General features: G+C 37.8%; 1 pseudogene; it reads left to right on the plus strand.

The window, feature by feature from the left end:
* The first annotated feature begins 3,574 nt into the window (after positions 1 to 3,574).
* The window catches only part of LOC116457977 (NANOG neighbor homeobox-like), a 32,566-nt pseudogene continuing 10,037 nt past the window's right edge, over positions 3,575 to 26,103 (plus strand).

Raw genomic sequence — 26,103 nt, forward strand, 5'->3', positions numbered from 1 at the left:
TATGACATGAGTCCATTGCATTTTTGTTGGAATTGCTGATCATGATCATGTTATGGTAGGGATTGCATACAATTCCACTGAGTTTGGAATTCTGAACACTGAATTCAGACTCGATTCTAAAAGCAATTATTTGCTGAAATATTAGGTGCAGTTGTCAGGGCTGGGCGCAGTGGCTCAAGCCTGTAATCCCAGCACTTTGGGAGGCCAAGACAGGTGGATCTCTTGAGCCCAGGAGTTTGAGGCTAGGCTGGGCAACATGGTGAGACCCATCTCTACAAAATATACAAAAAATTAGCTGGTCATGGTGGCATGCATATGTGGTCCTAGCTACACAGGCTGAGGTGGGAGGACCGCCTGAGCCGGGGAGGTCAGGGCTGTAGTGAGCCATGATGGCCTCACTGTACTCCAGCTTGGGAGGTAGAGTGAAACCATGTCTCACAAAGAAAGGAAGGGAAGGCAAGGGAGGGGAGGGGAGGGAAGGGGAAGGGAGGGGAGGGGAGGGGAGGGGAGGGGAGGGGAAGGGAGAGGAAGGGAAGGGAAGGGAAGGGAAAAAGAAAGGAAAGGAAAAAGAAAGGAAAGGAAAGGAGAAAGAAAGGAAAGGAGAAAGAAAGGAAAAAAAGGAAGAAAAAGAAAGGAAGAAAAAGAAAAGAAAGAAGTTGCTTTGATTGGTAAAATTGTGGCTGAAATTTTTGTTTACTTATCTGTATTTTATCATTGATCTATAATTAACTTATTCTACTTTTATGCGAGTTGTTTTAAAAAGTATGTTTCTTTAGGATGGGTGTTTATAACAATGGCTGGGAGTTTGAACATTAATTCTATTCAATTCAACAAACATTTGTTGAGAACTCACAAGTTTCCAGATATCATTCTAAAACAGTAAGGGGATTCAAATACAAGTAAAATTGTCCTTGCTATTAAGAATCTTACAAACTAGAATCAAGGAGAGAGATACTTCGTAGGAGTGTTTTGACCAATTGATTGTATTCTGTCTTATTTGGTTTGATCAAATTAGCTTTGCTGAGAAACTTTTTATTTCCAGTTTTACATGCTAACACCATTACCTCTAGAAAATGACCATCCCTAGATTTACTTAAGGGGAGAAATCATTCTTTATTGGTGACACAGAATCTTTCTCACATTACTTCAAAATGGCACTAGGAAATGACTGTTATGTGAATGGGAAAATTTCTTCCAATACTTAGCTAGTTAGCTGGGACTCTGCTGTCTACATCAGCCGTGTCCCCGTTTGCTGGGGTCAGCATCTAAGTGTTGCTGCATCTATAAATAGAAAGGCTGTGCAAATACGCGTGGAGTGCTCTTCTGTTTCTACCACACACGTTACTGTTCTGAAATCCCTTTCCTGATCTCCGATAATCAGCCCTTTCCTCCCTTCCCTATAGTGGCAAGAAGATGAGTGCCATATGTTTAGAAATAGGAATAGGAATGAACATTGCAGCATTTCTAGGCAATAAAATAAGGTACAGTTTTTAAAAAGCGATTTAGATTAATATTGAATGAAGAATGTGTAGGAATGAAAAGGAAATAGTTGTGTTCTAAAACTTTAAAATAAGCTGACCAAAAATCCCTTATGACAGAGAGAAATATGTGTCTGATGAGGCCAGTGGCACTAGACTAAACTCAGTGATAGTGATGATTTAGAATCTGGCATTGCAAAGTTTTTAGTTCTGTGTGTAAATTGTAATGCCCCCACACCCACTGGAGCTGAATTAGAAAAGATACTCCAACTCATCTCCGTCAACCTTCAAAGGAAAGCTAATCAGAAGAGGAGCTGGAGGAGAGGAGAGAGGACTAGTTTTATGTCTAACCTGTCAGGGCAGTAGTCTCTGAATTTAGTCTTTCCAAACAGAAAAGATTGCTTATTGTTTTCCTTGTAGACCTATCACATATCTGGCAATGTCCCAAAAACTCAATTTATTCTCTAGGGTCTTAGAACCAGAAAAAGACAAAGGAGAGCCTTTTCTCATGGTCACTCAGAGGAAATGGAATGAAAATCTTGTGCAGCTGTAATTAAAAAGAAAAACCTCGAAAACTAAGAAATCCTCTATGCAATTTCTGTGTTTGGGCTATTTTTGAATTTAAAGTGAAGATGCCTGAGAAGAGACAATAATAAAATATTTCATAGAGAGTTTAGTTTAGTGGTGTTTACTTAGTTGAAACTCTTATGGCCAGATATTTGGGAAAGAAAAAAGAATGCGTGCAAAGTCATGAGTTCCTAGTAGCTTTCTACAGTGCATATGGCCGTGAACATGATGTACAGTCACAAACTCAGGCTAGAAACCTAAGAATTCAGGCCTTGAAACCCCTGACAAGGCAAGGGACTGCCCTTTACACATTTCTTCGCACTATCTCTATTTCCTAAACCTCCTAATCCATGGCGCCTCTGAAATTGGCTGTATTGTGATCCCTCACTTAGCAAAACTAGTACATTTCATCTATTTTAATATTTTTTCACATTTTTATTCATGTGAAATGAAATTTACCTTGATGGCCCATCATTATTTAGTTGGAAATATTTCCTTTTGTTCTTGGTGGGAAACAAAAGAATGGTTCATTTTATAATAGATTAGGAAAAATAACGCAATATTCATGACAAAAATAGCTGCATTTTTGAGAACCTTATTTGTACTAGTCACTGTGCTAAGTACTTTACAATTAGTATCTTAAGTAATCTTCACAAAAACGTATGAGGATCAGTGGTACCTTATGTATTAGAAAACTGAGACCAGGAGACTTTAACTTGTAAGAAATAAGGCCTTCTAGAACCCAAGTCTATCTGATTCTAAACTCTATTCTCTTTCCACTATGTTACATTGCTTCTCAAATTAACCACAGCTACCCCTTTTTATCCAGTTTCAATAACAACAGCAACAATAGCAATGTTGTAATAGCAGCAAACACTTACATGGCATTTATGTGCCACACAATGTTTAGATATATCTAAATTCATTTAATACAACACACATATAAGGTCGGTACCATCATTACCCTTATTTCACAAAAGAGGAAACTGAGGCACAGGGCCACTGCCCAAGGGCAGACAGCTAGTCAGTGGCAGAGTCAGCATTGAGTCAGGCAGGCAGTGTGGCTCCAGAGTCTTGAGCAACCCCTACTAGAATTAGCAACCTTCACTAGGGACCTCTCCTACCATAAGAGCTCATAGCCCAGTGTTCACAGGCTTTGAACACTCTTCATTTATTTGTTTTTGGGAAGCAGATCAATTTCTATTCCAGTTTATTATTTTGTCCTCATGTCCTATATGCCTCAATATAAAATAGGCTTTTTGTAGGTTGCAAAAAAAAGTGTATATAATACTCTTTTGGGGGATTCCATTGAAATACCAGGACTTAGACACATAAAACAATTAAATTATAGGGCAAAAAGGAATGGGATTCGCGTATTTAGTACATAATGTGAGCTAGGCATTTTGCTCAATATACACATATAATCCTCATAATAATCTATTACTGTTCTCATTTCATAGATAAAGATTCTGGGCAAAGGTGAGAGGTATGAAATAATGTGAAGAAGGTCACATTGATAAGGGTAGAACATGTACTTCAACCTAGGTCTGTCTGGTGCCCAAGCTGATACACAATGGATATCTAAAATGTTTGTGGACAATAAAGGGAAGAATAGGAAGAAAGAGAAATCTGAGTTGGAATCCAACATGGGACGTCCCAGTAGTGGCATCTGAATGGAACTAGAGGATGGGGGCAGCATACTAGGAAGCTGTAGAGACTAGGAGGAAAAAGCATGAAAGTAGCAGTGGCATGTTGTATGTGGAGGACGGTGGCCCTGAAAGGGTGAAAGTAATTTTGCAGGAGTGGGAGGTAAGCTTGGTGACCATTTGATTTCATAATGCTAGGCTTTAGAAGAACACATGAAAAGTTTGAACCTGATTAGGAGTCATTGTGAGGCATTATAAGCCCCCGAGAAGTGTCTGAAGAACAATGTCATAATTAGTGAAATGAAATAATTATTTAGTGAACATGAGAGAGAGCACATCCATTAAACTATGACTGAGATTAATGGAAATTCTGTGGTTAAAATTTAAAATCGGACGAATGATAAAGAAAATTCAGCCAAGCTTTTGCCACAAATCTGCTGCTTAAAAAGAAATAGTCATAGACCCTCAAAATAATACCCAGGCAATTGAAAAAGTCAGCAGGTGATTTACAATATGCCACTGAATTGAAGAGCTTTGGAAGGAGGTTTACTTAAACCTTATGAACACAATGATTTAAAGCATGGAGTGGAGTCACCAGTGTGGGCAGAAATGAGAAAGGTTATTGTGAAAACAGCCTGTCTTCTCTTGCATGGAAAAAAAAAACAGAAGCAGGGAGGATCTGTAGTCAATCAGCATGTCTAAATGACTATATCACCCTAAAAAATGCAGATCAACACTGGGCTTTTCAAAGTTAAGATGGATTTCACCTCCCTTCCTCTTCCCTCCTCCACATGCTCAAGATCCTGTACCACTATCCTTTGTGATCACCACAGGATTGAATTGGTGATGAGCTGGAACTGAGATTTGGAACAGAACACTGTGAAGTCAATACACCAGCTGGGCAGAAAGTCCAAGAAACATAAATTTCTTGGAAAGTGACCCCATATTTTGGCAATCATTACTGTGAATGAGAGTACTTCAGAATCTTAACCCAGAACAAAGTAGCAGACTTTGTCCCACAAACTCCTCTACAGTATGTTTTACTGTAATGTTTATCCCTGACTCACACTTGCAGGAAAAATGATTGTTTATTCCTGAATTACTTTGAAGGATTTTATGCTCTAAAACAATTTCAGACTTTATTGTGTGCTATTAAAACTTTAAATTCTTTTTCTCACTATGAAGATTTTTCTTCTGAAGAATGTTATAAATGTATTTCTGTGAAATGCTTTAAAATAAAAAACAATATATTTAGAATCTACTAATGTTTATGGTTTAAACATTTCCATTTTCAAGTATTAAACTTGTTGTAGCAAGTCAGGCTAACCTAGAACCTCCTGTAATTAGGACCCCACAGCAGAAAAGAGACAAATTACAAGTGAAACACTTTTGCCATTTTCCTAATTGATTTCTTTTGGCAGTGTACAGTAGGGAACCTGATGAATTCCACCTTATTCTATAGTAAGTAGAGTGTTCAAGTCCAAAGGTCTTTCTCTGCAGAAATAGTATTCTTTAAAAGTCTAGAAAAGGCCACGTGTAGTGGCTAAAGCCTGTAATCCCAGTGCCTTGGGAGGCTGAGGCAGCAGGATCACCTGACGCCAGGAGTTTGAGACCATCCTGGGCAACAAAGTGAGACACCCCTCTCTACAACACATAAAATTAGATGGGTGGCATTTGCTGTAGTCTCAGCTACTCAGGAGGCTGAGGTGGGAGAATTATCTGAGCCCAGGAGTTTGAGGTTTCAGTGAGCTATGCTCGTACCACTGCACTCAAGCCTGGATGACAGAGTGAGACCCTGTCTCTAAAAATAAATGATAAATAAATAAATAAAAATAAAATAATAAATAACAGTCTACAAAGGACTTGTGACCTGGAGTTTGGGCAATCAGGGAGAATAAAACACCCTCTATACTGCTTTGTTAAGCCAGGGATGCCATCTTTTGCCTCCATGTTCCTTCTTGTATTCTCTTAATCTCTGAAGAGCAGCTGATAAACATAAGTGAAAATAACATGAGAACGGGCACTCCTCTTGGAGTAAAGCTCTGAGTTCTAGACACAGCTCTGCCATTTAACAGTATGGTCTTGTGGCTGAGCACGGTGGCTCACACCTATAATCCCAGCACTTTGGGAGGCCAAGGCGGGTGGATCACAAGGTCAGGACATCGAGACCATCCTGGCTAACACGGTGAAACTCCATTTCTACTAAAAATACAAAAAAATTAGCCGGGCATTGTGGCGGGCACCTGTAGTCCCAGCTACTTGGGAGGCTGAGGCAGGAGAATGGCATGAACCCGGGAGGCAGAGTTTGCAGTGAGCCGAGATCGCGCCACTGCACTCCAGCCTGGGCGACAGAGCGAGACTCCATCTCAAAACAACAACAATGACAACAAACAAAACAGTATGGTCTTGTACAGTTTTAACCTCTGAGCTTCAGTTTTTGTTTTTTTGTTTGTTTTTGTCAACTCATTTATTCAAGCAATATTTACTCTGTGCTCTGAGTTAGGCACTGAAGTTATAGAAATGAACAATTTACACACAGATTCTGCCTTTGTGAAGCTTATGGCCTATGGAGGAAAATAGATACTAAACAAACAATTGCATTAATAATGAGTTGGTTATAGTTTTGATGAGTGCCAAGAGGGAACAGTACAGCAGACACTGATTCCTCGTAACAGAGGATCCCAAGCTTGCTCTTGTGGGTCCTAAATGACAAAATGTGCCTGGCACATAGTAGGTTCAATAAACGCAAGCTGAATCCGAAAATATGCTACTTGGCTAATGGATAAACTGGCAAAACACAAAACAAAACTCCATGTATTAATCCGTTTTCATGCTGCTGATAAAGACATACCCAAGACTGGGTAATTTATAAAGAAAAATAAGTTTAATGGACTCACAGTTCCACATGGCTGGGGAGGCCTCACAATCATGGCAGGAGGCAAAAGTCACATCTTACTTAATGGCAGACAAGAGAGAAGGAGAGCCAAGCGAAAGGGGTTTCCCCTTATAAAAACATCAGATCTCATGAGACTTATTCACTACCAAGAGAACAGTATGGGGAAAACTGTCCCCCCCATGATTCAAGTATCTCCCAGCAGGTCCCTCCCACAACACGCAGGAATTATGGGAGCTACAATTCAAGATGAGATTTGGGTGGGGACACAGCCAAACTATATCACCCCAGTACCAAAGTTCTCTGATTGCTATTTTAGTTTCCTTGCCTACCAGAAAACTGATAGCAATCTTCTCATTCAGGGAGCTGACAGAAGAAAAGTGAAGAATTTCATGTAGCATGTGCTTTACCTTGAGGAGAGGTAGAAAATATTTCAAGGACTCAAATTTAGTATATCTCTTGGGTATAAATAAATCTTAAGGAATTCATGTAAGTGGCTTTTTTGTTCTCTGTGTGTGTGTGTGTGTGTGTGTGTGTGTGTGTGTTCCCCCATACTGCTTTGGTGTGTTACCCAAAACTTAAATCCTTTGACAAGTGATTTTCTTTTCCTTAGAAAGAAGCTTAAAATATGAAGCAATGACTCAGGTGCCATTGGGTAATATATTTAATAGAAATAAATTTAATTCAATTTTGTGCATTTTACCACATTTCTATGAGGAAAAAAAGTAGGAGGAATCTGACCTGATAATTGAATAGAGCCTTGTTCTACTAGCACTCATTAAATTAAATGATTATTTTGCTGCAAGGCAAAATAAGGAATATTATAGCCCCAGGAGGCAACCCAGGAAGTGTCATAATGGCTCACCTGATGAACTCTAAATCTAAATTTTATGAGGAAAAATACTGCTGTTAGTAATGCAGTGGTTCTGTTTTTTATATCATTGCTTGAGATATTTAGGATATCTTGTATTGTTGTGGCCATCTTTAAGATCAAGAAACCAAAACAAAAAAAAGGAGGAAGTTACGTCCTCAAGGAAATGTTATTAGTCAGAAGTAAGGCCAGAAGTACATGTCTCTGACTCACAGGATTCAGCTTCAGGAGTCAGTAGTATGATGAGGAGAAATGGCAAAATAAAGAGGGGGATGGGAAGAGAAATGAAGTCCATAGAGAAAGAGGGGAGAAAGAAGGAAGCTGAAGGAGAGAAATTTTAAAAGGATTGCTTCTTCCATATTAATTTAGAGTGGCTGGGAATAACTTTATAGAAATTTTAATGAAAGCTACAACATCTGGGAAAGTTTTTCTTTATTTCTTTTCTCTTTCTTTCTTCTTCCTCTTCTCCTTCTTTTTTTTTTTTTTTTCTTGAAACAGGGTCTCACTCCTGTTGCCCAGGCTGGAGTGCAGTGGTGCCACAGCTCACTGTGGCCTTGACTTCCTGGGCTCAAGTGATGCTCCCACCTCAGCCCCTATGAGTAACTGGGACTATAGGGTGTGCCACCATGCCTAGATAATTTTTGTAATTTTAGTAGAGAAGGGGTTTTGCCATGTTTCCCAGGCTGATCTCAAACTCCTGGGCTCAAACGATCCACCCACCTCAGCCTCCCAAAGTGCTGGGATTACAGGCATGAGCCGCCCTGATTGTTTCTTTGACTGTTTTTGAATGAAAATTCCAAAACACTGATAAGTTAAATGTTCAGAAGATCAAACTTTGGAAGGGATAACATGATTTTTTTAAGTGAAAGCAAGTTTATTAAGAAAGTAAAGGACTAAAGAATGGCTACTGCATAGGCAGAGCAGCGAGCTAACATGATTTTAAAAATTTTACAGATTGGAAAATTGGGCCAAAATAAGTAATACAAGCTGTAGGATTGATAAATTAAAATTTAACATTCAGATTCTTATCTAATGACACAAATCCTGTCTACCCTAGCTTTGTTCAGAGCCCATGATGATGTCATCCATAGGCTCTGTTTACTCCTTGCCCAACACCCAGGGCTAATGAAAGCTGGTCTTGTCAGTGTATTTGTAAGTCCTTCCTCAAATGTGCCATAGAAGGTACCACACTGTAATAGTTAAGAGTGTGGGCTTTGTCATCAAAAGGACTTTTCTTTGGATTATGCATCCTGCTGTATGATGTTGAGAAAATTAACCTTTCTAAGTTTCAATTCCTTCATTTAGAAAATGTGATTAATGATAGTAACTAACCTAGAGGGTTGCTGTGAAGATTAAATGAAGTAACACACAACAAACTAGTTAAAAGCAGACTTTGGAGCCAAAATGCCTGAGTTTGAATTCTACCTCTGCTAACTGTTGTCCATTTGAGTTTAGGCAAGTTGATTATATTCTTTATGTCTCAGTTTCCTCATCTGCAATATAGGAGTAATACATACTATCTATCCCATAGATTAGGGGGGTTAAATTAACTTAAGTAAAACACTTAGAATAGTACCTGGCATTTAGAAAGCACCCAATAAGTGATTATGATTATTATTATATAATTGATCAATATATATTAGCTACTATCATATGTCTTTATTTTTAATTTTATTATTACCACTATATACTTTATCTCCCTGAGCAACAGGGGAAGCATTGATCCTAAACATCTCTATATAATGGCCATTTTATGTGTCAAATTTCAATAACTCTTTTCCTTATTTCTGATTTAAATTCAGGTCTCTTTTGGTCTAGTAGCCTCACTGTGAACCACAATTCTTACTCTCTCAGTTTGACCAGAATTCAGTTTCCCTCATCCCAGTTTTAGATGGTAATTTCAGGATCCTCCAAGTATTGATTTGCTCTTGCACCAGTGAAGACAGATTTCTATGGGATGGTAACTCTGAGACCCACCTGATGACAAGAATCTTCTCCTCCTTGGAAAGCCACCCATTGTAGTTTTTGGATATCCACGCTAGTCTGGATCAAAATCAAGTTTCATGGGCCTTTAAATTTTATGAGTTAGAATTCTACACCTCTCTGAGGACTAGGTTGTGGGAATACCTGGTTGGCTATGGATGAGTTATTTCAGTTCACTAGTCTCAATTTCTGGCAGGCATCACTAATATACAACTAATTTATATGGACCTAGCAAAAGGTTAGTGTGCGGAGAGGAGAACATCTTAAAAGATCCAATATATGAATTCTCAATTTTTAAATACTGGGCATCAGTTTGATTGACAGGAATTATTAAGAGTATATCTAGTTCATTTTTTTTTAAGTTATACTTTAAGATCTGGGATACATGTGCAGAACATGCAGGTTTGTTACATAGCTATACACATGCCATGGTGGTTTGCTGCACCCATCAACCCATCATCTACATTAGGTATTTATCCTAATGCTATCCCTCCCCTACTCCCCTACCCCTTGACAGGCCCCAGTATGTGATGTTCCCCTCACTGTGTCCATGTGTTCTCATTGTTCAACTCCCACTTATGCATGAGAACATGCAGTGTTTGGTTTTCTGTTCCTGTGTTAGTTTACTGAGAATGATGATTTCTAGCTTCATCCATATCCCTGCAAAAGACATGAACTCATCCTTTTTTATGGCTGCATAGTATTCCATGGTGTATATGTGCCACATTTTCTTAATCCACTCTATTATTGATGGGCATTTTTGGTTCCAAGCCTTTGCTATTGTGAATAGTGCTGCAATAAACATACGTGTGCATGTGTCCTTATAGTAGAATGGTTTATAATCCTTTAGGGTATATACCCAGTATTGGGATTGCTGGGTCAAATGGTATTTCTGGTTCTAGATCCTTGAGGAATCGCCACACTGTCTTCCACAATGGTTGAATTAATTTACACTCCCACCAACAGTGTAAAAGCATTCCTATTTCTCCACATTGTCTCCAGAATCTGTTGGTTCCTGACTTTTTAATGATCACCATTCTAACTGGCGTGAGATGGTATCTCAATGTGGTTTTGATTTGCATTTCTCTAATGACCAGTGATGATGAGTTTTTTTTTCGTATGTTTGTTGGCCGCGTAAATGTCTTCTTTTGAAAAGTATCTGTTCATATCCTTCACCCACTTTTTGATGGTTTTTTTTTTTTTTTCTTGTAAATTTGTTTCCGTTCTTTGTAGATTCCGGATATTAGCCCTTTGTCAGATGGATGGATTGCAAAAATTTTCTCCCAATTTGTAGGTTGCCTGTTCACTATAATGATAGTTTCTTTTGCTGTGCAGAAGCTCTTTAGTTTAATTAAATACCATTTGTCAATTTTGGCATTTGTTGCCATTGTTTTTGGTGTTTTAGTCATGAAGTCTTTGCCCATGCCTATATCCTGAATGGTATTGTGTAGGTTTTCTTCTAGGGTTTTTATGGTTTTAGGTCTAACATTTAAGTCTTTAATCCATCTTGAGTTACTTTTTGTATAAGGTGTAAGGAAGGGGTCCAGTTTCAGTTTTCTGCATGTCACCAGCCAGTTTTCCCAAGACCATTTATGAAATAGGGAATCCTTTCCCCATTACTTGTTTTTGTCAGGTTTGTCAAAGATCAGGTGGTTGTAGATGTGTGGCATTATTTCTGAGGCCTCTGTTCTGTTCCATTGGTCTATATATCTGAGTTGGTACCAGTGCCATGCTGTTTTGGTTATTGTAGACTTGTGGTATAGTTTGAAGTCAGGTAGTGTGATGCCTCCAGCTTTGTTCTTTTTGTGTAGGATTGTCTTGGCTATGTGGGCTCTTTTTTGATTCCATATGAAATTTAAAGCAGTTTATTCTAATTCTGTAAAGAAAGCCAATGGTAGATTGATGGGGATAGCACTGAATCTATAAATTACTTTGGGCAGTACGGTCATTTTCACGATATTGATCCTTCCTATCCATGAGCATGGAACATTCTTCCATTTGTTTGTGTCCTCTCTTATTTCCTTGAGTAGTGGTTTGTAGTTCTCCTTGAAGAGGTCCTTCACATCCCTTCTAAGTTCTATTCCTAGGTATTTTATTCTCCTTGTAGCAATTGTGAATTGGAGTTTACTCATGGTTTGGCTATTATTGGTGTATAGGAATGCTTGTGATTTTTGCACATTGATTTTGTATCCTGAGACTTTGCTGAAGTTGCTTATCAGCTTGAGGAGATTTGGGGCTGAGATGATGGGGTTTTCTAAACGTACAATCATGTCATCTGCAAACAGAGACAATTTCACTTCCTGTCTTCCTATTTGAATACCCTTTATTTCTTTCTCTTGCCTGATTGCCCTGCCCAGGTCCCTCCCTCCACACATGGGGATTACAATTTGAGATGAGATTTGGGTGGTGACACAAAACCAAACCACATCACCTACAGAAGCCTCTCACTTGAGCCTCTGGCAACCACTGATCTATTTACCATCCCTGTAATTGTGCTGTTTCCAGAATGTCATATAAATGAAATTAAATAGTATAGATTCTTTTCAGACTGGCTTCTTTCACTTAGCAATATGCATTTAAGATGCAGGTATGTCTTTTCATGGCTCGATAGAAACCTTTCATTATCACTTCCTTGTTGTCACTTGTTCATGTACTTTTTGGTTTCACCCACAGTAATATAAATTTTGTGAGGACAAAGACTCATCTTTCTTGTTCATTTTATCCCCAGTGCTTAGCACAGTGCCTTAGTAGATTTTTTTAAGTCAATAATTATTTGCTCAATAAATAGACTCAATCAAATCCTTTTGGATATAGTTGTATAAAAGCTGTTTGCTTGGTTCTACTTTGCTAATACAAATATTACAATTGTCAATATCTGCATCAGAAAAAGAGACCTGCTTTCCAATTTTATTTCCTAATATTTTTGAATATTAGCAGATATTTCTTAGACTTTTCATAAATGCCATGTATGAGATAGTATTTCAATTGCAGCCTTATTTGTGACAAGTACGAATCTGTAAGAGCTAACTTGCTTATCTTTCTTGGTACAATGTATACATTAAAAAAATCTTAGCAGTAAGTTTTGGCATTAAGTTTTACAACTTGAAATAAGTCTCTATTCGTATTTGTTTATATTTTAAGAAAATGAGAGCAGCCAGGCACGGTGGCTCATGCCTATAATCCCAGCACTTTAGGAGGCCGAGGCAGGCAGATCGCCTGAGGTCAGGAGTTCTAGACCCGCCTGGCTAAAATGGTGAAACCCCCTCTCTACTAAAAATACAAACATTAGCCTGGTGTGGTGGCAGGCACCTGTAATCCCAGCTACTCAGGAGGCTGAGGCAGGAGAATCACTTGAACCCGGGAGGCGGAGGTTGCAGTGAGCCGAGATTGCACCATTGCATTCCAGCCTGGGCGACGAGAGAGACTTCATCTCAAAAAAAAAAAAAGAAAAGAAAAATGAGAGCAATACTTTTTATATTATTAAACTCTTTATTGAAATAAAATGCAGCTACAGAACAATGCATCAATCATAGGTGTGCATCTGTATAACTTTTCCAAAATGAACACATTCAGTTTACCTTCATCCAGATTAAGAAATAGGATGTTATCAGAACTTCAGTAGTTTCTGCCATGCCTTCTTTTAGTCACTACCTCCTACCAAGGGTAATCACCCTTCTGACTAATTTGCCTGTTTTTGAACTATTTAATTTCTTATGTTTGGATTATTTTACTCAACCTTATGTTTCTGAGATTCATTCATAATTTTGTGTAGATTTAGGTATTTTTTTCATTGCTACATAATATTCCCATACATGAATATGCCACAACTTATTTATTTGTTCAATTGTTGGTGGGAATTCAGATAGTTTCTAGTTTGCAGATATTTGGACAATGCTGCTCTAAAGATTGGAGTACATGATTTTGATGAACATAACATACATGATGTGTTGGCTGTATATCTAGGAGTAGAATGGTTGTGTCATAGAGCATGTGTAATTTTATGGTATAATCTGTTTTTAAAACTATGTTGGAATTCTATTGATTGTCCAACAAAGCTAAAATTAAATGTTTTTCAAATGTGCAGTGTTTAATAAAAACATAGTATACTGTATTTCGTTTAAGAATATGAATATACCTGTGGTGGGCAGAATAATGTCTCTCCCATCTTCTCATAGGTGTCCACTTCCTAACCCCTGGAATTTGTGAAAATGTTACCTTGCATGGCAAAAGAGTCTTTGAAGATATGATTAAATTGTCTTGAAAAGGGGAGGATATCCTGGATTAGCCAGGTGGGGATAATATAACTTAAAGAGTCCTTTTAATAGGCGGCAGGAAGATCAGGGATGGAGAAGGAGATACAATGACAGAAAAGCAGAGGTCAGAGAGAGAGAGAGAAAGAGATTTGAAGATTCTACACCACTGGCTTTGAAGACGGAGAAAGGGGCCATGAGCCAAAGAACACAGGTGATCTCTAGAAGCTGGAAGAGAAAGGGAACAGATTCTTCCTATAAGGGTCATCAGCAAGGGAACCTAATCTCCCCCAAGAGCCTCCAGAAGACACACAGCCTTGCCAATCTTGATTTTGACCCCATAAACCATTTCAGATTTCTAACCTCCAGAACTGTGAGAGAATACATTTGCATTGTTTTAAGCCACTGAGTTTGTGGTAATTTGTTACAGCAGCCATAGGAAATAAGGCAATATCAAATGTGATCCTTTAATAATCAGCTATTTTAAGCTCTACTTAAATGTTTATTTCTTAATGAAATCCCTATTTCACTTTAATATAGTTTCATTTTAACACTAATGATAACTCATCTTTTGTATGTTAAATTCTACAGCATAATATTGAATAAACATAGGTTAATTTCAACCAAGTACTTTTATTTATTTATTTATTGTGTATTTTTTGAGATGGAGTCTCACTCTGTCACTCAGGCTGGAGTGCAGTGGCATGATCTCAGCTCACTGCAGCCTCCACCTCCTGGATTCGAGCAATTCTTCTACCTCAGCCTCCCAAGTACCTGGGATTACAGGTGTGAGCCACCACGCCCGGTATTTCAACTAAATACTTTTGAAAGCTACTTTGAAAATATTACATTTATTTTAGTGATACCATATGTATTTTTTAGCTTTTCTTCCATAGCTTTATTTTCCCACGTACTCATTTTTCTCTACTTTGTTTTGGCACCTGTCATTTTTTAAAACTCTCTATAGTTCAGTTTATATTCCAAGACCACACTTTCTTGGAAGTGGCAAAAGTTTGCCACTCTCAACATCAGATACAGAAGAGCAACTTTTTGTGCTGAAATTTAGGAAAACAATAATTCGTGGGCCTCATTTAGTTATATTTCTAAAATATGGTTTAGTAAATGAATTGGTGGGCACAGAACACAGAGAATTTTAGATTGTAAAAAATCACTGTATTATTAACTTCTTTGAACTCTATCTTAATTAAACTTGTTTTTGATCTAAGTTTGGACAAGATTAATTTGATCAGCCGGAAAAGACAAGAAAAATAAACACAGAACCTATTAATATTCTTTAAACTCTGTCTTCACCTGATCTCCCTAAATGTTTTCATCTATGTTCTCGCACCTTTTCTTTTTCACTAGAACATAGCCCCTCTTTAACCCAGCAAAGAAATAATTAACACATGGATAAGGACTCGATATAAAGAAAAGCATGATAATTAATGGTAAGTCCAGGAAATTTTTGGTTCTCAACATGTATTTCTGGAAATTAGAATATTGCCACAGCCCCCAAGGCTAAATCCCAAACCCCAAGGCAGCAGCATGGTAGCATCTGGGTGGGGATTATCTGATTCTAGGGTTTTGTGTTGAAATAAATCTCAGGGAAATCAGATCCTCTTTAGGGACTCTGAGGCAATGTCTAAGTTGCAACAAAGACTCAAATGGCAAGATTTCTTAAAATTATAGATATCGTGGGGTTTTCTTGGTACAGATTAGAGGGGAAATCCTTTAACCCTGTCTTAAAGTAGAAAGTTGGCCACTATAGTATTGGCAGTTCTAGGCATAATGTATCAGCTGTATAGATGAGTCATAAAGTTGGAAAACATCATATAAAAAAGATAAATTAGAGAGTGATTATACCTATGTATGTATGTGTATATGTATGTGTGTATATAAGTATATACGTATGTATGTGTGTATATGTATGTGTGTGTATATAAAATTTTGTTTTGTAAAAGGATTCATAGAAAGTAACTCACATTTAACATATGATTCTTACATAATTGGTGAATAATATTTTTTAATCTCTTCCTGTTTCTCCCCATCCTGGGTTTGCAGTCTTGTCTCATTAAGGGCTGGTCAGAAGTGAACTGTGCAATTCATTGCTGTGCACTAGTTAGAGTTCTTAGCCCTGAGATAGCCTGCTGCAGATGCCCTTTGTTGAACTGGTAGTCTTGGTCGGAAGGAGAGGATATTGTATCAGGGTTAGTGACTAGAAAGAAAATGTATGAATTCAGGGTAGTATAAGTAGGTTACCAAGGCTGGGAGAGAAACAGACAACACCAGGAAACGAAACTCTGGAGTATTTACTTTCTTTGAACCACAGAGATAAGTACCCAAGTAGAGCCAGGTACCCAAGTAGATTCAGGGTTTTAGTAAAGGTTGAATGAAAAATACTGCATTCCTAGTTGCCTTTGCAGAAGCCTCTTCCCCATGCTAAAGACATTAAAATGAAAGAAGATGCATGCAAATTAAGCAAATAGTAATTATAACTGAGTAACACATGTCTAAGGGGGGTTAGTCTGGGATGTGGTGGTGCTACAGAAAAAAGATTAAATCATGAAGAAAAGAAGTGAAGTTATAGGTTAAAAAGGTAAAATAAAGCCTGCATGCTCAAGTGCCTGTGGGATGTTGGAGACTTTGGCTAAGTGTAGATAATAAATCCTGTGATTGAATATGAATATATTTTGCCTGGTCCAGTCATCTTTATTGTTGCTTAGAAGTAACGTTGGCCTAGGAAGTCATAGATGCTCATTCTCTTCAAAGTCTGGGCAATTCGGCTGGGGATTGCAGAAATGGCCTCAGCCTATAGCTACAATTGTTCATGTGTCCCATATGATCATTCTAAGAATTCCAATCCAGAATGAGAATAGAAAGGATGTTAATACTCTGCAATTCACTGGCCTCTCCCCACAGACTGGGGTGAGCCTGCTCATTAAGGAACAGTTCCAAAAATAGACTCCTCTTTGAACCCTAACTGGCTGCTCTGGATTTCTCCATCATCTTTCCTCCACAGTGTACCTCATCCTTTCATTTTGAATGACTTATTGCTAAACCTATGAATGTACAATTGTTAGGTACCACTGTGTATGTATGATGGGCCAAGATTTCCTCTTCACTGATTTATATACCATTGTACTTTTATGATATCATCCTTTAATGTTAGGCCTTTTCTATCTTTAAGAGGCTATGACTTTTAGAATACATCTGCCATTATAAACTGAGATCTTCTGTCATCTTAAATAGTGTACCTCTGTATGGTAATTTGGGAATGTGGAAAATGTTAACTTTGTGACAGAAAAGAGGAAAACAAGAATTTATACTTGATAATCTTCTTTTAACCTTTTAACTGAGGCATTACTTATATACTGTAAAGTATATGAATATTAAGAAAACAGTTCAATAAATTCTCACATATATATATATATACCAAGTAACCACCACTTAGATCTAGATTAGAACATTTCCATCACTTAAAAAGCTTCCCTCATTCCTCCTCCCAGTGAATACTCTCTCTACAGACAATGTCTGTTAGTACTTCTATCATTATAGATTAAATTTCCCTATTCTTCAGCTTTGTATGAATAGAATCATACAGAATATACTCTTGTGACTACCTCCTTTTGCTCAATATTATTTCTGTGAGAATCATTCATGTTGTTGCATATAGAAAAGGTACATTCTTTGTATTGCTGAGTAGTATTCTGTTATATGAATATATTCAAATTTATTTCTATAAGTTCCTATGGATAGACATTTGAGTTGTTTTCAGGTTTTGGCTCTTATATATGGAGTTGCTATGAACATTCTCGGACATGTCTTTTGGTGGATATGTATACTTCTTTCTCTTGGGTGTACACCTAGAAGTGGAATTTTTCATGTTGTAGGGTATTGTACATGTCACATTGCCATAGATACTGCCAAAGACTTTTTCCAGGTGGTTGTAGCATGTTACATTCCCACTCAAAATGTATAGGAGTTCCAGTTGTTCCAAATCCTTGCCAACAGTTGGTATTATCAATGTTTTTATAATTTTAGTCTTATGAAAAATATACTGTAAGATTTCTTTGGTTTTAATTTACATTTCCCTGATGACTAGCAATGTTGAGCAGTTTTTTAATGTGCTTATTATTCATTTGGATATCTTCTTTTACAAAGTGACCAAGTCTTTTGCCCATTTTATTGAGTTGCTTTTTTATTGGTTAGTAGGAGATTTTGAAACATTTTGAATATGAGCCATTTGTAAGATACCAAAATATATATGTTGGGTTTAATTGTATATATGTCAGGTGAAGACATATATGTATATATATGTTAGCTTTTTTTTTTTTTTTTGAGACAGAGTCTCGCTCTGTTGCCATGGCTGGAGTTTAATGGCACAATCTTGGCTCACTGCAACCTCTACCTCCCAGGTTCAAGTGATTCTTGTGCCTCAGCCCCCCGAGTGGCTGGGATTACAGGCGGCCGCCACCACGCCTGGCTAATTTTTGTGTTTTTAGTAGAAAAGGGGTTTCACCATGTTCCCCAGGCTGGTCTTGAACTCTTGACCTCAGATGATCCACCCACCCGGCCTCCCAAAGTGCTGGGATTATAGGCATGAGCCACTGCACTCAGCCTGTTAGCCATATTTTTTTATATAGACCAGATATAGCTATGTCAAATATCTGTATATCAGAGAATATACACACACATATATACTTTTCTCCAATCTGTACCTTGACTTTTTAATCTCTTTTAATAAAAATATTTCTTAATTTTAATAAAATCTCTTGAGCCCAGGAGTTTGAGACCAGCCTGGGCAACATAGCACGACCAACAACAACCACCAGAAAAACCTGTTTACTTCACTTTCATAAATGTATTAATTGGAATACAAATGTTTGACAATTTGATCCCTACTTTCATCTAATTAACAAACATATGAACAAGCTTCACTTCCACATATGGAAATTTAACTTCTTCCCTTTTTTGCCTTAAATTCATATTTACATTTTATCACAATGTAATATTTTTTATGCTTTAGTCTTTATTGAACACTCTATTATACTTCTGTTCACAAAAATGTGTGTAAATTCATATTTTCAACATGAAATATTAATATTTTCAAATATTTATTTGATATTAAAATTTTATTTTAACTGCTGCATGTATTAGACATAGTGTTAAACTTTTTTTCTGGACTGAATTTTGATTAGTACAAAAGGATTAAAATGTAATATAAATACTTGCTATGAATGGTAATATTAATATTTAAATGTGAATGTTTTAATTCTTTAAGTTTAAAAATAAATATGCTGTTAAATGAGTAAATTTTTAATGGAAATGCAACTTTTAACAAAATTAATAGGCTTTAAGGATAGCATATGTCTCTGTGGATAAATATAACTTTTTGCTAATATAAAACAAAATTAAACCTGAATTTGTCATAGTTTCAGCCTGAACAGTTTTTATAGATGGAAGTGCTGAAATATTAATTGCCCACGCAAATACATAGGTGGGAAAAGAAGTTTTGTTGTAGCAGTGTCACTCAATTATTTGACTGTCTTTCAAGTTATACATCAAAAATCAAAAACTGATCTATCATTTAAAATTATTTTATAAATATATTGTATATTCGAAAGCTGCTAAGAGATTTCAAGTGTTCTTACCACAAAAGAAAGTACATGAGGCAATGCATATACGAATTATAATAGCTTCATTAGGCCATTCTACAATGTGTTCATATTTCTAACATCATGTTGTATACCATAAATATATACAATTTTTATTTGTTAATTTAAGAATAAAATTATTTTAATAATATAACAGCTAACAATTGTATTGGATCTTATTTTTTCAATTTTGCCTTTTTAAGAGCAATGAACTGGAAAACATCTTATGTATAAGGTGATTTATTACTAGTTATTAGAGTCATTTTTCTATTTTTGGAATATACACCAAATAGTTGTTACCAAGAAGTAGATACCCGTTAATTGTACTAGTTACCCTTTCACTTAGGGACATATTGTTTATTTTTATATATTAAGAAAAGTTTCAGAAAATAGAAATGTTTAATCTCATGAAACTTTTGGGTTTTTTGTTTTCTTTAATATAATAAAATGTATCTTATTACAAAACACTACAGCTGCATATTTGTCTTATTCAGTTTACAAAAAGTGCTTTTATGTAACCTAACTGGCAAAGCCAGATCTTTTTTTGTGGGTACATACTAGGTGTATATATTTATGGGGTACATGAGATATTTTGATACACGCATGCAATTCATAATAATCACATCAGGGTAAATGGGGTGTCTATCACTTCAAGCATTTATCTTTCTTTGTGTTACAAACAATCCAATGATATTCTCTTAGTTATTTTTAAATGTACAATACATTATTGTTGACTGCAGTCACCCTGTTGTGCTATCACATGCTAGATCTTATTCATTCTATCTAACTTTATTTTTGTACCCATTAACCATCCTCACTCCCCCTACCCCATACTACCCTTCTCAGCCTCTGGTAACTATCATTCTACTCTCTGTCTCATGAGTTCAATTGTTTTAATTTTTAGCTACCACAAATAAATGAGAAGATATGAAGTTCATCTTTCCGTGCCTGGCTTATTTCACTTAATGTCCTCCAGTTCCATCCATGTTATTGCAAATTACAGGATCTCATTCTTCTTTGTGGCTGAATAGTGTCCCATTGTGTATATGTACCACATTTTCTTTATTAAATTTGGCTTTCCATAACCTTCTTGTACTTGAATATCGATATCTTTCTCTAGGTTTATGAAGTTCTCTATTATCCCTATGAATAAATTTTCTACCCTGATCTTTCTACCTCATCTTTAAGGACAAGAACTCATAGATCTGCCCTTTTGAGTCTATTTTCTGGATATTGTAGGTGTGCTTCATTCTTTGTTATTTTTTTTTCTTTTGTTTCCTCTGACTGTATTTTCAAATAGCCTGTATTCAGACTCACTAATTCTTTCTTCTGCTGGATCAATTCTGCTAAGATACTCTTCGTACTTCTTCAGTATGTAAATTGCATTTTTCAGCTCCATAATTTCTGCTTGATTCTTTGTAATTATTTTAATCTCTTTGTTAAATTTATCTGATAGGATTCTGTCTTATCTTTAATTTCACTGGGCTTCCTCAAAACAGCTATTTTGAATTATCTGTCTGAAAGGTCACATATCTCTGTCTCTCTGGGATTGGCCACTGTCCTTTATTTAGTTTGTGTGGTGAGGTCATATTTTGCTGATGGTCCTGATGCTTGTTTGTTGGTGTCTGGGCATTAAAGAGTTAGGTATCTATTGTAGTCTTCACAGTCTGGGCTTGTTTATACCTGTCCTTCTTGAAGAGGCTTTCCAAATATCCTAAAGGACTTAGATGTTGTGATCTAAGTCTTTAATCATTGCATCCATATCTGCATTAGGGGGCACCCAAAGCTGAGTCATGCTGTGGCTCTTACAGACTTACAGAGGTACCACCTTGGTAGTCTTGGGTAAAATCCGGGAGAATTTCCTTGATAACCAAGCAGAGACTCTTGTTCTCTTCCCTTATTTTCCCCCAAACAAATGGAGTCTCTCTCTGGGCTGAGCTTCCTGGAGCTGAGGGAGAAGTGATACAAGCCCCCTGTGGCTACCACCACTGGGACTGTGCTAGGTTAGACTCAAAGCAAGCAAAGCACTGGGTTTTGCCCAAGGCACACAGTGACCACTGCCTGGCTACCATTAATGTTCATTCAAGGCCCAAGAGCAGGGAGTGAATCCAGCCAGGCTTCTGTTCTTCCCTTAAGGGTGGTGAGGTTCCCCTGGCCCTAGGCAGATCCGGAGATGCTGTCTGGGTGTCAGGGCCGCAGTTCAGAACCATAGGAACCTACCTGGTGCTCTATTCTAGTACAGCTGAGCTGGCACCCAAGCCTCAAGGCACAGTCCTTTCTACTCTTCTCTTCCCTTTCCTCAAGCAGAGGAGTCTCTCCTCATGGGCACCACTGCCTTAGGCCCACAACAAGTACTGTCTGGCTACCACTGATGTTCACTCAAGGCCCAAGGGCTCTTCAGTCAGCTGTGGTGCATGCTGTCAGGCCTGGGTCTCTCCCTTCAGAGCAGTGGGTACCCCTCTGGCCCAGGGCAGGTCCAGAAATGCCATCCAGGAGCCAACGCCTGCAATTGGCAACCCCAGGAGCTAGCTTGGTGCTCTACTTCCCTGTGGCCAAGCTGAAAGACAAAGTCTCCTTTATTCTTCCCTCTCCTTTCCTCAAGCAAAAGGAGGCTCTCCTGTAGCCACAGTAAGTGAAAACATCATGGGTCACACCTAAAGCAAGCACTGCTCTGAGTTTCACTCAAGGCCCACGGTGAGTACTGCCTGGCCACCACTCACGATTATTCAGGGCCCTGGGGCTCTTTATTCAGCAGGTGGTGAATCCTGCTAGGACTGAGTCCTTCCCTTCAAGGCAGAGGTTTCCCTACTGGCTGTGGGTGTGTCTAGAAATGTCACCAGGAGCTAAGTCCTGGAATGGGGGCCTCAGGACTCTGCCTGGTGCCCTGTTCCACTATGGCTGAGCTGGTCTCCAAGTTGCAAGAGAAAGTTCTCTTTCCTCTCCCCTTTGCTCTCCTCAACAGAAGGAAGGACTCTCCCCTGGAGCTGTGACCTGTATTGCCTGGACTTGGAAGAGGGGTCATGCAAGTACTCCTTTAGCCGCCCAGGCTAGGTCACATGTCCCCCAGGTCCACTGGCTGTGAGCCCAGCACAGCACCAGGACTTGCCCAGAGCACTTTCCTTCATGGTGGCAGGACTTGCTGGAACTTAGGTTTTGATGGCTGGGATTGTCGAATCACCTCTGGCTAGGGCTGGTCTAAATGCCCCCTCCACAGGCTCTAGCTAAATTCTGCCCTACGATGCTTTCTGCTGTGACAGGGTAGCACTGAGTTCCAATGTAAAGTCCCACAATCACTATGCTGTCCATCCCCGCAAAGCACAGATTCTCTTTGTGCCATGCAGCCACTGCTGGAGGGTGGGGGGAGAGGTGGTGTAGACAATTCAAGACTGTCTTTCCTACCCTCTTCAGTGCCTCTTTCCTTAATATTGATGTTAAAACCAGGTACTGTGATTGCTCACATGATTTTTGATTCTTATGAAGGTGCTTTTTGGTGTGGATAGTCATTCAATTTGGTGTTCCTGCAGCAGGGAATGATTGCTGGAGGCTTCTATTGGGTCATCTTCCTTTACCCTCATCTCTGATACTTTGCCTCCCAAAGCCAGATCTTATAGCCAAATATGTTGTGAAGTGTCTACCTATATTTTTCAAGTAAATGTGTAGTATGAATTTCAATGCACTTCAAAAAAAAACTCTCAGGAATATATTGCCAAACATGCTTTAAAAGTATGTTATTGGCTGGGCGTGGTGGCTTACGCTTGTAATCCCAGCACTTTGGGAGGCCGAGGCGGGCAGCTCACAAGGTCAGGCGTTCGAGATCAGCCTGGCCAACATGGCGAAACCCTGTCTCTATTAAAAGTACAAAAATTAGCCGGGCATGGTGGCAGGTGCCTGTAATCCCAGCTACTTGGGAGTCTGAGGCAGGAGAATTGCTTGAACCCGGGAGGCGGAGGTTGCAGTGAGCCGAGATTGCGCCACTGCACTCCAGCCAGGGCGACAGAGTGAGACTCCGTCTCAAAATAAATAAATAAATAAATAAATAAATAAATAAATAAATAAATAAATAAGTTATTAAAGCAGTCAAGATTAAAATGTGTATTTAACATTATTTATTGGCTGGGCATGGTGGCTCGTGCTTATAATTCCAGTACTTTGGGAGGCCAAGGCAGAAGGATTGCTTGAGGCCAGGAGGTTGGAACTAGACAACATAGAAAGACCCTGTCTCTACAAAAACAAAAGTAATTTATCAATCTTGTAGATTACTAAAGTAATAAATAAAAATGTCCCTTCTCTTTACTTAATAATAATATGAAATATAGATAAAATTTTTTATTAATTTATGAAAAGGAAAATAAAGTCTATCTTTCCTTCAGTTAATGTGTATGGGTATGCATGTATCTAGTACATCAAACTTCAATGTTTGAATTTTTGGAATCATTAGATGACAATTAGATATAAAAATCAAGAATAGCTCCATTACTTTATCTGAATATTATAATCAAACATTTCTTATGTATTTCATGGAAGAGAAAATATACACACTGTTAAAACTTACTGGTCCAGCAGCTATCATAAGATTTTATTTTTCTGTTAATATGACAAAGGAGATAATAAACATTTTATAAGATGAGAATTGACTATAAAGAAAATAAATATTTCATAATATAATTTGTAAAGAAGGTTTTATTACCCAACTGAATAACATACCATGATAAAATATTTATTTTTCTGTTTTATCTAATGTATCTTGACATTTTTGATAGTCCCATATTTCAAGTAGTGACCACACATTAAACATGTACTTATTTTAATAATGAAGGAACCAAAATATGGGCAACCTGGTTTAAAGGAATATAGGATAGACTGGAGAATATATAGTCAATGCAAGAAAAATAACGCTAGCATAAGAATGCAGAATTTCAGTGTAAAGTTGACTAAATGATCTTCAGACAATACAACTGTAATTTGGGGGTTATCATTCTGCCTGGAACAAGTTATTTTCTTTTTTTTGAGACGGAATCTTACTCTGTTGCCCAGGCTGGAGTGCAGTGGTGCGATCACAGCTCACTGCAACCTCCACCTCCCAGGTTTAAGCGATTATCCCACCTCAGCTTCCTAAGTAGCTGGGATTACAGGTGTGCACCACCACACCCAGCTAATTTTTGTATTTTTAGTAGAGATGGGGTTTCACCATGTTGACCAGGCTGGTTTCGAACTCCTGACCTCAAGTGATCTGTTGGCTTCTACCTCTCAAAGTGCTGGGTTTACAGGCATGAGCCACTGCGCCTGGACCAACAAGTTATTTTCATTTCTGCTAAACAAAAGTTATTTGTATCAATGTTCTACAGGTGAACATTTAACTTTACCTAATTTGAGCCATAAACATTAGTAAGTTGCAAGTCAAATGTGCATTCATGGCTGGGTATGGTGGCTCATGCCTGTAATTCCAACATTTTGGGAGGTCAAGGCCAGAGGATCACTCAAGGCCAGGAGTTCAAGACCAGGTTGGGCAACATAGTGAGACTACTGTCTCTTTTATAAAAAGATAAACATTAAAAAAAAATTATGAAGGTACATTCCCTGAGAGAATTAGGCATTCTTTAGGTTGGTCTGTAAGACAAGACAGTGTTTCAGAATGACTTTAAAAGGCACATAATTATCATTTTGCCTTATTTTCATAATGTGGATAAGTTTTCTTAACACAAGAAGTATTTCTGTTATATTTTAAAGAGTTATCATGAACCTACAGTTCTTCAACTGTCCAAAAGTACCTGACTTTTTAACTAATGACATTGTAACTGTAATTTTCAAGTAACTATGTAATATGGATGAATGTTGATAATGGCCAAAAAGAATTATTTTTCATTTTAAACACAGGAAGAGGCAAAATCATATAACAAAACTTGTTACCACTTTAACAATCCATTCTTTCATATATTTAAATTAATGATATCCCAATATGGTCCAAAATACCCTGTTTTTAACAGGCTTCACATTTACAGAAATAAATGTGAGAATGGAAGAGGCAGGAAGCTCCAGAGATTTATGGGGCTTTCTCATTAAGAAATGCTCTCCCTTTATTTGGAGCCCAAGGAGTTTTATATATCCTTGTAAAATATCTTTTTTTAAGATTTTGGATAAGTAAAATATAGTACTTGCCTTTGCAAAATGAGAGGCTCATTTTCAAGCTGAACATTTTAAAAATGTACACATATGAAAGTTGAACATCTGGAAATTGATTCTTTTACAATTATCCCTGCCTGTATACCTCTTGGAAAGCATTTACATGTGGGAACACATGTGTGTTCTTTAACCTTCGTTTGAGAAATTCTGTATTAAAACATGTTATCATTCATAATTTGAGCTATTAATAACTTCAGTCAATTATCAGAATCTGAATGGTTTTATGGTGTGCTGGGTATCTTCCATTTGCCCCTTGTTACCACTCATCACCCTTCACCTTGCTTCTTACTCTGTGAGGCTCAACTTTAATGGATTAAATCAATAGGAGCCTCTGCCCTCTGACTAGCAGTAGGGTTTAATCACTGGGAATCCCTGGCAGGAAGCAAGAGAATGAGGACAGGGTATCAATAACCCTGCCTTTTCTCCTGAGGGGCTCCCTCGAGCTGGCGATGTCCCTCTTCTAAAGGTCACTGCTCTGCTCAATCTAATTTTCTCTCCTGGGTTTTGATAATCTCTGCCTTCAGCCTTTTGGCCCTAGAGGTAGGATAGTTCTGCTGTTGTTAGCCCAAGTTATTTTGTGG

This window comes from Hylobates moloch, unplaced genomic scaffold, assembly GCF_009828535.3.
Source record: "Hylobates moloch isolate HMO894 unplaced genomic scaffold, HMol_V3 SCAFFOLD_18, whole genome shotgun sequence".
Classification (NCBI taxonomy): Eukaryota; Metazoa; Chordata; class Mammalia; order Primates; family Hylobatidae; genus Hylobates; species Hylobates moloch.